Raw genomic sequence first — 15416 nt, forward strand, 5'->3', positions numbered from 1 at the left:
GGTGTGCCCGCACATCCATCTCAACATACTCATCTCTGCTACGTTCATCTTCTAAACATGAGAGCTCTTGACTGGCCAACACTCAGCCCCATACAACATAGCCGGTCTGACCACCGCTCTATAAAACATACCTTTAAGTTTTGGTAATACCTTTTTGTCACACAAAACACCGGAAGCAAGTCTTCATTTCATCCATCACACCCCAATACGATGTGTGACAACTTCATCAATCTCCCCATCCCCTGTATAATAGATCCAAGGTACTTAAAACTCCCCCTCCTAGGGATGAATTTTGAATCCAGCCTCACCTCCCCATCTACTCCCTGAGTGGCACCACTAAACTTACACTCCAAGTATTCTATCTTGGTTCTGCTCAGCTTGAAACCTTTAGACTCCAGGGTCTGTCTCCACACCTCTAACCTCGAGTTAATACCGTCTCGCGTCTCGTCAATCAAAATAATGCCGTCTGCAAATAACATGCACCGCGACACCTCCCCTTGGAAGTGGCGACTTAGTACGTCCATCGCTAGGGCAAACAAGAAAGGGCTGAGTACCGACCCCTGATGCAACCCCATCATGACCAAAAAATTATCTGAAACCCCTCCCACTGTCCTCACACAGGTCTTCGCTCCCTCATACATGTCTTTAATCACCCTAGTGTAGGCAACAGGTACCCCTCTAGCCTCCAAACATCTCCACAAAACATACCTCAGGACTTTATCGTAAGCCTTTTCTAAATCGATGAACACCATATGCAAGTCTCTCTTCATCTCCCTATATTGTTCCATCAATCTCCTAACAATGTGAATGGCTTCCGTAGTCGAACGTCCCGGCATAAACCCAAATTGGTTCTCGGAAACAGACACCCTTCTCGTCACCCTTAGCTCCACCACCCTCTTCCACACCTTCATAGTATGACTAAGCAGCTTAATACCCCGATAGTTGTTACAATTTTGGATATCACCCTTATTCTTGTACACAGAAACCATCGTGCTCCATCTCCACTCTTCGGGCATCTTTTCTTCCTAAAAATGACATTAAATAACTTAGTAAGCCACTCCAAGCCCGCCCTGCCCACACTCTTCCAAAACTCCACCGGGATTTTACCTGGTCCAGTCGCTTTGCCCCTTCTCATCTTACGCCTAGCCCCCACAACCTCCTCAACTCTAATCCACCTGCAATACCCAAAGTCGCAACGACTCTCAGAGGATCCCAAATCACCCAGAACAATGTCTTTGTTCCCATCCTCGTTCAAGGGCGTATCTATGTTAGCAAATGTGGGGCACATGCACCCATCCTCTTGCCAAGTAAAAGCAGATTTTATGTACAAATTTTCAATGGTTTAGCCATAGAGAGTATATGGCACCCATGCTCAAATTTTGGCATTGGTGCCTCCGGTCGAGACCCTATGGACACACATTAATATAATACTACGTATTTAGTTGTACCTCGCAGATCTTTTTTTGTTTTAGTTCTATTTGTTTTTCCTTCTTATCATTTTTTTCTTTTTTATCTCCTTCTCCAAGTTTTCATGGTAAACAACAATTTAAGGAGTCAGAAATTAAACTACTTATTACTTGCATTGAGATTTCTCTTATCTTGATCCACTATAAATTAGTTTTATTATAAATAATTTATGTGACAATAAGATCTAAGTCCATGATGAGACTTGATTTAAATATTTTTATCCAAAATTATTGCATAAACATATTTGAATTTCACGCAAATTATTTAAAAAAATTCAAAATTTATAGGATAAAATATACTTTTCTTTTTATGGATAAGCAAGTCACATATAAAGAACTTGTCATATGCTCTAATAAGAGCTTTTTGATAATTTCATTTTCTTTTAGCTATAAAATTTGCAAAGTTTCAATTTTTACAGTATTAAATTTTCATTAGTATTCTACTTTTCCTTTTTATTTTGAATTATATGCTAAAGCCTGAACATGTTTTAAGATAAACATTTTGCAATGATTGTTGGATTATAATTAATAATATTAATGAAAAACACAGATTTAGAATAGTAAGACTATAGCTTATCTCGTTGAATAATGTGCAAAATTATTAATATGTCATAAAACACTAAAAAAAATATACATCACTTAATATTATGACAAGTATCATGGTGAACCCATGGTCTTAAAATCTTGGATCTGCCTCTCTGTCCTCGTTTAAGAGACTATGGAAATAAGTCTGCCATCTCTGACGGATATGCGCCTCATCCAACAAAACTCTACGTTCTTCGTCCTTGATTCACTTCACTTGGTCCAAGTCACGGGCCTTTCTCTCTCTCATCTTGGCTAGCCTAAACAACCTCTTATCTCCGCCTTTACCCTCAAGTTCTTCATATAAACGACTAAATGCTGCAGTCTTAGCCGCCGTAACCGTTAACTTTGCCTCCTTCCTAGCCAGCTTCCAACATCTTTTTTTTTCAAAATCACCAAGAACCTTAAATGAATAAAAGCTAAAAGCAACTACGCGAATGAATCAAAGGACAGAGCAGAACGATCCACAAAGTGGCTTCTATTTAAAATGTAGACTTTAAAGAACAGAGTAATTGAACAAAACAGTGAAGAGACTAAAACGGAAGAAGAGAACTGACTCCCACATCATAAAAGAAAGAGTAAGCCCAAACTTCTTGTTAGATAGAAAAGGTTATATGGGATCGGGTTGCACGCCGCAACAGGTATGATTAATGTTATATGAGATTGGGTTGCACGCCGCAGCAAATATGAAATGTGGGCACGAGATGCCACTTTTATCTCTTCTATAGCCACCCTTATCACTCCTAAAATAGCCTCCCTTATCCCTCCGCCCTGATAATATCAATAGCCACCCGTACCGCTTCTATAGCCATCCTTATCTCTCCTATAGCCACCCTTATCTCTCCTATAGCCACCTTTATCGATTCGCCCAGACAATATCCCAACACACATAACAACAGTGAAATACCACCCTTATACCCACATAATATCAACAGTGAAATGTCACCCTTATATCCTCAAAATAATAACTTAAATAACACAACAATTTACACGGAATATTATCACGGCAACATAACAAAATCAATTCATATCACAATTTGCCCAATGGCCACAATCAATTCCAAAGATATAACAAAATCAATTAATTTCACAACAAATAGCCCAATGCTCCACACAATGTGTATAACACCTCAAAATAACAACAAAGATGAAAAATACTCAGTATAGGGCAACACCTTCATTAATCCAAATTATTGATAATTATATAACGCCTCGGTTTAAACTTATTTCATTAATTATTTGCAGATGAAAAATCCATAATATAATTATTTCCAGGAAATATCAAATCACCAAACTCACGGAATTTACATAAATATTCAATTAACAATCACATCAAATTATCATATAAAAATAAATTCAGCAAACAAGGATTGAGGCATGGCAAATAGATGATTTAATAAATGCCAATAATTATCCAATTTACTACTCAATAATGCCTAAGACTTTAACTCAATAAAATTTACATATATAAGCCCTAGTACGTATTCGTCACCTCGCGTACACGACTTTTCACATTTCAAAAATGGCACATAAGACTCGATGCCTTAGAGATAATTCCCCCACTCAAGGTTAGGCAAGATACTTACTTCTTTTTTTTTTAAGTTAGGCCGATATTCCAAAATTTCCTTCTTGCTTGAATTGACCTCCGGACAGCTCAAATCTATCCACATTAATTCAATTCAGTTAATAATAATTATAGGAATTAATTTCATATGAAAATACTAATTTTCCAACAAAATTCGAAATTTAACTCAAAAATTGCCCGCGGGGCCCACGTCTCGAAATCCGACAAAACTCACAAAATCCGATAACCCATTCAATTACGAGTCCATCCATACTAATTTTATCAAATTCCGATAACAACTCGGGCTCCAAATCTAAAATTTCCATTTTTGAAAGAATTTGCATAAATCCCAATTTCTTCCATTTAAATCTGAATTAAATGATGAATATAATCATGGATTTGTGAAATATAATCACTTTTGGATATAGGACACTTACCCAAGTTGAAGTCTTGAAGAAATCCACAAAATCGCCCAAGAACCGTGCTCCAAAAATCCAAAACGAAATGAAGAAAATTACCATTTTTGGTCCTTAAGCTTCTGCCCAAAAAACACTATTCTGGTCGCTAAAAGTGTCAAATCTGGTCGCTAAAGGTGCGTACCAGAACTGTTTACACCAGCAGTTTTGTTTTCACTAAAAAGGCTCTAACTCCATCATACGAACTCGGAATTCGACGATTGTTGTTCCTATGAATCACAAATAATAATACGAACCTATTCGAAACTCAATTCGGAGCTCATTTGCTCAATGTGATACCAATTTTGCTCGTTAAATAATTAACTTATGTTTCGCGCTAAAAACCAAATCGCGACTTGATGGAATTAGACCAAACTTTCCAGATCACTCCTACAATTCATTATCAAAATCCCGGAAGTCTTGAAATCAAATTTCAATCTCTAGAACTAAAAATGGACCGTTGGATCATTACATGCTTATGCTGAAAACATCAAACTCATCCAAAACTCATCCCCGACAGTCTGTAGTTTATCAACTATAACTTCTTGTACTCAACTCCAACTGCCAAACGGTTTAAATTTCTGAAAACTAGATACAAAGAGCTACAACTTTTATGTTTTGCTCATCGCCCAACTCCTTATAGATTGCGAGATATAAGCTCCCAAAGTCAGCCCTGCGCAGCAGAAATTTCTTGTGATGCACACTACTGTAGCCAAAATTTGCAGTACCAGCTTCAGTCGATTGATCATAATATTTCGTACAAATGTCCGAATGATGAATGGTTTATTGTTCTGGAAACTAGAATCAAAGAGCTACAACTTTCATGTTTTGATAATATCCAGATTCCTTATAGATTTCGAGATATAAACTTCCAAAGTCAACTCTGCGTATCAGAAATTTCGCACATTGCTGTAAAAAATCAGAAGTTAAAATTTATCCGAAACCACTCCGAAACTCACCTGAGGCCCTCGGGACCTCAACCCAATACACCTACAAGTCCTAAAATATCATACGAACTTAGTTGAAACCTCAAATCACATAAAATAGTGCTAAAACCACGAATCATACCCCAATTCAAGCTTAAGGAACTTAAGAATTTCCAACTTCTACATTCGATGCCGAAACCTATCAATTCAATTCCGATTGACCTTAAATTTTGCACAAAAGTCATAAATGACATAATAGATCTATGAAAATTTTCAGAACTGATATCAAAAAGTCAACTCCCGGTCAAACTTCCCAAAAATTCAACTTTCGCCATTTCAAGCAAAATTTCACTACGGACTTCCAAAAAAAATTCTGGACACGCTCCTAAGTCCAAAATCACCATACGGAGCTATTTAAATCATCAAAACTCTATTTCGGAGTTGTTTACATATAATTCACCATCCGGTCAATTATTTCAACTTAAGCTTCCAGAACAAGAATTGTTCTTTCAATTAAATCCTGAATCATCGAAAAACCAAACTTGACCACCCTTGCAAGTCATAATACAAATTTCAAAGTTGCTCGAGACCTTAAGCCACCGAATGGAACGTAAATTCTTAAAACGACAAGTCGGGTCGTTACAAATTTCATTCTGCCCTTTTTCAAATCATGGTGTGACATTAAATTGAAGGGGAAAAAGGAAAGAAAGGGGTTTATATATTTGTACATAAAATTATTATATGGATAAGCATCTTAATTATACTTGAAATAAACAAGATTCAGTAGCAATAAAATGTTTCGGAGAGAATATAAGAGGGATAGATTAAGCACAGGATTTCCCTCATCGGCTGGCACAAAGAAAAACAAGGAGTTGGAGGGGTATAGAACCATGGCAAGGAGCTACATGAAACATACTTACCTGGACGGGGTCAATGGGTGATCAATAAGACCCATGGCCTAGGTTGGTGACCTCCATTGCACTTTGGAGGAGTGCCCGCCTAAGGCCGACCCAAGTGGTCGAGCCTATGTCATAATTTGTGGTAGCGGAGGCCTGCGTTCGCGAGGCCCCTACCCAATTCTAAACCTAAAATTTTTTGCTCATTTGGTTTTATGTTGTCTAATGGCCTGGAATTCCCACAATGAGTTTTTTTTTGCTATACGAAAGAAAGCTATCTTAATGTAACTATAAAGGATGCAATTCAAACAACATGCAACTGCTCTGTTTTCTGCAATTCAATCACAAGAAAGACAAAACCTTCATTGGAAGTTCAAGATATTTAGTCGAACACATTCTATGCAACTTTTCATCATAATCATGTTATGAGCTTATATTTCTTCCCAATCAGCAAGAAACTAAGACAAATCAACGCTTAAATACCTATGAATCAAATGATGAAGGAGACAGAATAGCAAAGGGTCGTTTCTATTTGAGATGTAGACTTTCAACCATATCATACAACAACAAAAAACCAAGTGTAACCACCAAGAACCTGAAATGAATAAAAAGCTTAAAGCAACTATGTGAATGAATCAAACGACAGAGCAGAACGATCCGCAAAGTCGCTTATATTTAAAATTAAAATGTAGACTTTAAAGCACAGAGTAATTGAACAAAACAGCGAAGAGACTAAAGCGGAAGAAGAGAGCTGACTCCCACATCATAAAAGGTTACTTAAGCAAAGTGCAAAACTCACGCAGCCATGCAGTGAGCACAAAGCGAACTATTCTTTCGCCTTTTACTAAAGAATACCGTGTGCGCACTGTATTTAGTGGCATACGCCTATTTTTGGAGGGGTTCTCGAATTGAGTATCCCTACAATTCCAGTTTAATCAACTATAACAATAACGATCCAGTAAAATCCTACAAGTGGGTTCCGGGGAGGGTAGTGTGAAACTACCTCGAGGGATAGAGAGGTTGTTTTCGATAGACCTTCGATTACGCCCGGCACTATGAACCAGTAAATAGATGGAAAGCAAAAACAGCCCGGCACTATGAACCATTCCAGTTTTAATCATTGGTGTTAATAGGGATATAAGTGAAATTAACTGGTAGACTTTGTGGGTTTTCTATGTTAAACTTTCTGAATGAACATGATAATTTAAAATTGCAAAGTTGGGAGTAACTTTCACTTATTTATCTTCTGAAACGAGTACTCAACAGCTAAAAGATGACATTCCATTTAGGGAGATCTTCCCTTGACAATAATATGAGCTACTGATACGAATAAGTTTGAACAGAAAAATAAAAACCGAGTAGGTACCAGATTATCCATTAAAATGCACATTATATTCCCGAATCAGTCTGATAGTTGATTATATCACACTTTCTTCATCGTTAAGAGGTTTTGAGATTATGAAGTTTAGTGACTTTTGCAGTAATCATATGTTTTTTCATAATCTTAGGTTGTATGTATAAAACACCTTTAATCCAGCACAGTACCGGTAACTTGACTTCGTCATTGAAAATGAATCACAACAGGGTATCAAATGTGCGAGTTGGGCTGATTTTGGGCGGGTCAAAATAGAATAAGCAGAGGCATACATAGGATTTTTTCATAAGCGGGATCACCATTTTAAACCGTGAACAAATAAGCAAATCTTTTTAAAAAGAACACAATTTGAATCGTATTAATAAAACACAACTCAAGTATATTACTACAACTCTTCTCGATAAGTTTTTATTGTTTGAAATGCATTCAAAATAAGCTCATTAGAAATAACACTAAATAATTTTTTCTACATAAGGCGCCAAACATTCAATTAAAACTCATCATTCATTTGATTTCACAAATTATTTTTAATAAATTTTATCGTCGAGATTAAAGATGAACGGAAAGAAAAAAAAAATCCGAACTACTTATGGAAGCAACATCATTCTTCTATATTCAAACAAAAAGGTCAAAGTTTTGTTAAGAATTAAGAACTAAAAGGTCAATAGTTCAAATCCATCTTGTGTTTCCTATTTGTAGATTAAGCACAAAAAATTTAAAATAAAAATTGATGTTGTGTAGCTTTGAACTCGCGACCTCATAAATAAAGTAGTGTCATTTACTTTATTTATTCTAGTTTTTGTTTCGACATTTCAATCACATATAAATATTTAGTAACATTTCCCGACGAAGCGGTGTCATCGCCTAAGGTAGATCCACTCCTGCAGAAGAGGCAAAACTACCATATTAAGCCATGTGGCATAATCATAAGATGACAAGTGTAGATGTTTAGGACAAATTACGCTCCAATAAAGTTGGAGTTTTAAAAATATTTTAAAATAAAAAATGGAAAAAAAACCAACCAATTCAAATTGGGGAGTAGTTTCAAGTTGGAGTATTAAAATAATTTTGAAATAAAAAAACGAAAATTAAAAAAATTAAATATTATCAATTCAAAATGGGGAGTAGTTTCTTCCTAATTCAAATTGTAATAATTAGTTACTCTTTTTGGATTTGAATTTAAATATACTTAACTTTTTTTTTCTACGAAAACAATAATTGTTATATATTGAAAATTATAAAGTATATATTTAATTAAAAAAATCTGCTCCTCACTCTCTTTGAGAGAGTGAAATACACACACTGCCACATAAGCCTTTAGTTTGGAAATAATTCGACTCTAAAATAGTTTAAGGAGATAATAGGACCCCCGTAATGGAAAGGTGTGTAGTTGGAAATATGGTCATAGTTCTGGGGGAGGGGGGGTGTACTTATGCATTTTTTCCTTTTTCTTTTGTTATGGTCATATATAACATATCAAATAAAAAAAGGAATTATTTTAAAGATATTTTAGCAAAGTTATTCATGCATCAATTTGGGCTATTAATCAACCCAATTTTAGATTGGCTGAGATGGACAAATGGGTTGGACGAGTTGAAGGGATCAAATGGGTTTGGGCTCAGATTGTCACATGATTTGTTCATATTATAGAGAAAATTTGATTTGCTGAAAGTATGACATTTTACGAAAAAATGCTACATATGGGGAGCTGAGAAGAGAAAAGATAGTCATTTTTAAGATGGCTAGAGTTTTAATACTTTTCTTGTATTTGTTTAACAGTAGCAAAGTAGTCAGAAGCAATAAGAGTTAAAATAGCCTTTTCGTGTGCAATGTTAAGTAGTACTACTATAATAGTACAATTTTACAAAAGTTTTCTTTTAAAGTTAACTTCTACTTATAAACAAAAACCAGAATAATCTCCTCTAATTTCATTCGGCCCGTTTTCATATCTTGGTGTGTTATATTAAATTGAAGGGGAGAAAGGAAAGCAAGGAGTTTATATATTGTACATAAAATTATTAGTATATGGATAGGGCATCTTAATTATACTTGAAATAAACAACATTCAGTAGCAATAGTTATTTCAGAGAAAATATTAGGGGAAAGCTCAAGTAATAAGATGTCCCTCATCGGCTGGCAAAAAGAAAAACAAGGAGTTGGAGGGGTATAGAACCATGGCAAGGAGCTACGCTGAAACATACTTACCTGGACGGGGTCAATGGGCGATCAATAAGACCCATGGCCTAGGTTGGTGACCTCTATTGCACTTTGGAGGGGTGCTCGTCTAAGGTCGACCCAAGTGGTTGACTCTACGTCATAATTTGTGGTAGTGGGGGCCTGCGTTCGCGCGGTCCTTACCCAATTCTACACGTAAAATTTTCTTCTCAATGGGTTATATATTGTCTAATGGCCTGGAATTCCCACAATGAGTTTTTTTTTTGCTACACGAAAGAAAGCTATCTTAATGTAACTATAACTGCAACTGCTCTGTTTTCTGCAATTCAATCACAAGAAAGACAAAACCTTCATTGGAAGTTCAAGATATTTAGTCGAACACATTTTATGCAACTTTTCATCATAAGCAGGTTATGAGCTTATTCTTCCCAATCAGCAAGAAACTGAGACAAATCAACGCTTAAATACCTATGCAACAAATGAATGAGATGTAGACTTTCAACATATCATACAACACCAAAAAACCAAGTGTAACCATCAAGAACCTGAAATGAATAAAAAGGTTAAAGCAACTATGCGAAGGAATCAAACGACAGAGCAGAACGATCCGCAAAGTCGCTTATATTTAAAATTAAAATGTAGACTTTAAAGTACAGAGTAATTGAACAAAACAGTGAAGAGACTAAAGCGGAAGAAGAGAGCTGACTCCCACATCATAAAGGTTACTTAAGCAAAGTGCAAAACTCAAGCAGCCATGCAGTGAGCACAAAGCGAACTATTCTTTCGCCTTTTACTAAAGAATACCGTGTGCGCGCTGCATTTAGTGGCATACGCCTATTTTTGGAGGGGTTCTCAAATTGAGTGTCTCTACAATTCCAGTTTAATCAACAATAACAATAACGATCCAGTAAAATCCTACAAGTGGGTTCCGGGGAGGGTAGTGTAAAACTACCTCGAGGGGTAGAGAGACTGTTTTCGATTGATCTTCGACTACGCCCGGCACTATGAACCAGTAAATAGATGGAAAGCAAAAACAGCTCGGCACGCAGCTATGCGGCGAGTACAAATCGAGCTATTCTTTCGCCTTTTACTAAAGAATACCGTGTGTGCACTGCACTTAGTGACACACGCCTATTTTTGGAGGGGTTCTCAAATTGAGTGCCCCCTATATACAAATCTAGTTTTACTCTTTCAATGTGATATTCCTAAGTAACAAAGGTTTTTTTTTCCCCTAATGATTCTTTTCCTTTGCCTAACATCGATCGGATGATCGACGCGACGGCCGGGCACGAGCTACTCAGCTTTCTCGATGCCTATTCCGGGTACAACCAAATTCGGATGGACCCGGGCGACCAAGAATAGACTTTCTTTATCACTAAATTTGGCGCCTACTATTATAATGTAATGCCATTCGGATTAAAGAACACTGATGCCACCTATAAACGCATAGTAAATCGGATGTTCGAAGAACAAATAGGAAATTCAATGGAAGTTTATATTGATGACATGATAGTTAAGTCCCTGTGAGTAGAGGACCATTTAAAACATTTGTAGGAAACCTTCGACGTATTGAAAAAATATAATATGAAGCTGAATACGGAGAAGTGCACATTCGGGGTCGGATCGGGAAATTTCATCGGATTCATGGTATCCAATCGAGGGATCAAGATTAATCTAAAAAGATCAAGGCCATAGAAGACATCACCGTGGTGGACAGCGTCAAGGCCGTTCAGAGGCTGACCGGGCATATAGCTGCCCTGCGCCGGTTCATATCAAGGTCTTCGGACAAAAGCCATCGGTTCTTCTCACTGTTGAAAAACAAGAATAATTTTTTCTGGACCCCGGAATCCCAATAAGCTTTGGAAGAACTCAAACGATACCTTTCGAGTCCGCCACTGCTCCACACTCCGAAGACGGATGAGCAACTGTACCTCTACTTGGCAGTATCCGAGGTGGAGGTAAGTGGAGTTTTGGTTCTGGAAGAGGAAGGTACGTAATCTCCTATTTACTATGTCAGTAGAACTCTAGGTGAGGCCGAAATAAGGTATTCTCACCTTGAAATATTGGCGCTCGCTTTGCTAAGCGCCTCCAGAAAACTAAAACCGTACTTTCAATGTCACCCTATATATGTCGTAACCTTTTACCCACTGAGGAACATCATGCACAAGCCCGAGCTCTTGGGCCTATTGGTCAAATGGGCCGTCAAAATCAGCAGGTATGATATCGAGTATTGACCCCGAACAGCCATAAAATCTCAAATTTTGGATGACTTTGTGGCCGACTTTACGCCGGCCTTAATGGCCGAAGTTAAAAGAGAATTATTGTTAGCCTCGGGGGCTACCTTGAGAATTTGGACCCATTTTACGAACGACGCCTGTTATAGCTATCAACTCTCAATTACCCACTCAATACCTCTCGATCAGAGTGGTTTTGCCCAATTTAGCTCCAACATCCAGCATTCCTATAATTTTGCACATTTCATTAGTTTCGGGAACATAATTCAATACTTTTAGACTAAAACAAAAGCTAAAAGGCGCTAATAAGTAGTCAAAATCCCCACTTATCAGCGCCTCAAACACAAAAGGCTCCAAGCTCGGCATCGTGCTGAAGCCTCCTACGGGTAATGTAGTTAGGCGGTCTATTAGAACTGTAAAATTGACTAAAATGAGGTAGAGTATGAGGCCATGATTGCAGGTCTCGAATTGGCTAAAAGCCTTGGTGTAACGACCTGACCGATCGTTTTGAGCTCTAGTATAATGTTCAGAAGTTTGAGGCCTTGAGTAGCTTTACTTCGGGTATTATGACTTGTACGTGTGGTCGGAACTGAACTTCGGGAAGTTCGGAGTTGATTGGAAAGAAAAATCTAATTTCGGAAGCTTTAAGTTGGAAGAATTGGCTAAGGTTTGACTTTTTGAGTAAACGACCTCGGAATTGGGATTTCAATGTTCCAAGAGGTTCATATGATTATTTGGACTTGGATGTATGTTCGGGTTGAGTATCGGATCACCCTAGAGCATTTCAGCGTTTATTATGGAAAGTTAACATTTTGAAAGTTTAAGAATTTCATAAGTTTGGTTTGAAGTGAATTTTTATGTTATCAATGTCTGTTTGGGGTTCCGAGCCTTGGAGTAGATTTGTTATGTCAATTATGACTTGTGTGTAAAATTTGAGGTCAATCGAACTTGATTAGATAGACTTCGGCGTCGAATGTAGAACTTTGAAGTTCTAAAGTTCATTAAGCTTGAATTGGGGCTACGTACGCACGAGGTGACGAGAGTCCGTACGTAGCAAAATCATGTTTATGTACAGGTAGACGTAGGATCTTATTTTGTAATATTTGAATTATTTGGACTCATGTTGCTGGCTTAATTAATTGAAGTTATAAATGAAATTTATTTGGAAATAAATATATGTATACTAGGCCAAGCCTTAACACTTTGAGTTGTGGGTGAGTTATTTGAGAAACGGTAAAGATTATATTCATTTTGTACCCATGTACGGTATTGTAAATACGTGCCTCGTAATTAGGTAACTTCCTTCCTTTTCTTGTAGAGCGGGCCGAACGCTTCGGCAGTATATAGATGCATCTATGGATCATGCTTCACGTCCCTCGACAGTGTACATGTTATTCTGGATCGGGACGAACGACCTCGACAGGAAATCGTGCGTTATAACGCTATTAGTCTGAATATTCACGAGATAAACTTTCCAATAATGGTAATCCTTATTTATTTGGTAATGGAACTTGACATTTTCTGAGCTGTTAAAGTAGAATACAAGATTTAGAAATTTATGCGTTAAAAGAAGTAATTGGGATATTATGTAACTTATAGATTCACCCCACCATTGTCGTATGCTTCATATCTACTCATGTTTTATTACATTATTTTATTGGACCTTTAGTAAGTATCGATGTCGACCCCTCGTCACTACATATCCGGGGTTAGGCTAGATACTTAATGGGTACGCGTTGATTTACGTACTCATGCTACACTTCTGTACTAAATGTGCAGAAACTGACAGGTTCATTGGATGATCATCTTGGTGCATAGGCGCATCTGTTGAGGAGACTTTACGTGAGCTGCAACCCAGGCTATGCATCGCAGTCCACCGAGTCTCCATCGTACTAATTATTTATTTCTGTCTTATTTATATTCTAGACAGATGTTGTACTGTTGTTGTGCTTCTTAGAAAAATACTCATGCACTTGTGACACCGGGTTTTGGGGGTTCCTTCAGGTTATTCATTATTGTGGATCGTGTAAATATTTTTATTTACTCTGTAAATTCTCTTTTCTACTATTCAATTAAGGAAAATTATGATTTCAAAATACTAAAAGGAGTAATTAAATTGGTAAATCACCATTGGCTTTTCTGACGGCGGCGTTAGGCGCCACCACGACCTATAGTGAATTTTGGGTCGTGACACTTGGGGTCAAGGTAGTCGAAGCTAAGTGCGATTCCCTCCTTGTGGTAAATCAAGTCAATGGGGAGTTTGAAGTAAAAGAGGAACAAATGCGAAGGTATTTAGACAAGTTATAGGTAACGCTGCATCGATTTAAGGAATGGACTCTACAGCACGTGCCCCGAGATCATAACAGCGAGGCCGATGCTCTGGCTAACTTGGGGTCCTCGGTTGATGATGATGAGTTCATCTCGGGGACAGTAGTACAACTCATGAAGCCGGTAGTAGAAGAAGGTCACGCCGAAGTAAACTCCCCGTGTTTAACTTGGGATTGGAGGAACCAGTACATAGATTACTTGAAGACTGGAAAATTGCCCACTGGCCATATGCTTGGGGCTGGGAGATATCGAATATGTCTTGAGAGAAGTTCAAAAATTTGGGAGAATTTGGGAGCGGAATCTTTGGTTCAAAAATTAATCAGGGCCGGCTACTACTGGATCGACATGGAGAAAGTTATTGGCTCCGAACCGAGGGTCCGATTGAGGGCAAAACTATTGTCCAACCCAAGTTCTAGCTGGGCCATAGCATTACAACTGGTTTGATTATTCGTTTTATCTTTCATTTATTTATCTAACATCCTCAATTACTTGTATTGAATCAATTCTTAAAACCACGCATAAATTTAATTGTTATCTATTTTAAGGGTAAAAGTTTGGCGCCCACCGTGGTTCCTTTTTTAGAAGAAAGTATAACATTACTTAATATAGATGTTTGCACATTAACAATTTACTAAATGTAAAGTGTAAACCTCTGTACAAAAGAAAACTAGAAACATGTTATAAAATAAAAACTGTAAAGTAAATAAACCGAAAACAAGTATAGAGAGAGAATGATATATTATTCAACTTCAAACTGATCTACATAATGAACTGAAATCTCTTGTATTTATAGAAGAAAGGAAGCAACTGCGAGGCTTTTCTTGAGCTACTTCTAAGTTGTCTGCATGAGCTGCTCGCACAATATACGGTTCAACAACAAGAAACTAACACGAGTCAAATAATTCCAAATAAGGGCAAGTCCACTAAGGCATAGGATATCTAAGCCTCTTTTAAGTTTGGACAATTACGGAAGAGATACAACCAATTCAAATAAAAGTGGGCAGCGAGAAAATCACCATAACCTCAATTAAGGGTGAACATTTACAAAAAGGGACAACTACAACTTCAAATAAAGATACGCAGTTAGGGAAAAGATAACATGGCAATGGAAGAGATAATAATTTCAATTAAGGTACATATGAATCAATTAAACAGTAATAGTGGATCATGAAACAATTGATTCTAATTAAGCAGGTAAAGGTGAAACTAGTAATTAAAGAACATAATCATAACAAGTACAACTGCATATTCAATGAATATAAGGACCTAGGAATCCTAAAAGGCCAACTTTAACAAATAAGTCTGAGCACGTACTCATCACCTCGAGTGCACGGACTACAATCAACATAGAAGACTCAAATCCTAAGGGGGTAGTTCTCCCACACAAGGTAAGACAAGATACTTACCTCAAAGAA

General features: G+C 37.3%; 5 non-coding genes across 5 annotated transcripts; all 5 read left to right on the top strand.

Annotated features, from left to right (window-relative positions):
• Positions 1-5905: 5905 nt before the first annotated feature.
• LOC142177907 (U1 spliceosomal RNA) lies at positions 5906-6065 on the top strand. The gene has a single exon (XR_012706438.1). It is a non-coding gene; the product is annotated as a U1 spliceosomal RNA (small nuclear RNA).
• A 625-nt stretch (positions 6066-6690) lies between these two features.
• LOC142177691 (U5 spliceosomal RNA) lies at positions 6691-6807 on the top strand. The gene has a single exon (XR_012706259.1). It is a non-coding gene; the product is annotated as a U5 spliceosomal RNA (small nuclear RNA).
• Positions 6808-9461: 2654 nt separating this feature from the next.
• Positions 9462-9622, top strand: LOC142177886 (U1 spliceosomal RNA). Its single transcript, XR_012706425.1, has one exon. It is a non-coding gene; the product is annotated as a U1 spliceosomal RNA (small nuclear RNA).
• Positions 9623-10189: 567 nt separating this feature from the next.
• LOC142177688 (U5 spliceosomal RNA) lies at positions 10190-10306 on the top strand. The gene has a single exon (XR_012706256.1). It is a non-coding gene; the product is annotated as a U5 spliceosomal RNA (small nuclear RNA).
• Positions 10307-10486: 180 nt separating this feature from the next.
• On the top strand, positions 10487-10602 carry LOC142177702 (U5 spliceosomal RNA). The gene has a single exon (XR_012706267.1). It is a non-coding gene; the product is annotated as a U5 spliceosomal RNA (small nuclear RNA).
• Positions 10603-15416: the final 4814 nt, after the last annotated feature.

This window comes from Nicotiana tabacum, chromosome 23, assembly GCF_000715075.1.
Source record: "Nicotiana tabacum cultivar K326 chromosome 23, ASM71507v2, whole genome shotgun sequence".
NCBI lineage: Eukaryota > Viridiplantae > Streptophyta > Magnoliopsida > Solanales > Solanaceae > Nicotiana > Nicotiana tabacum.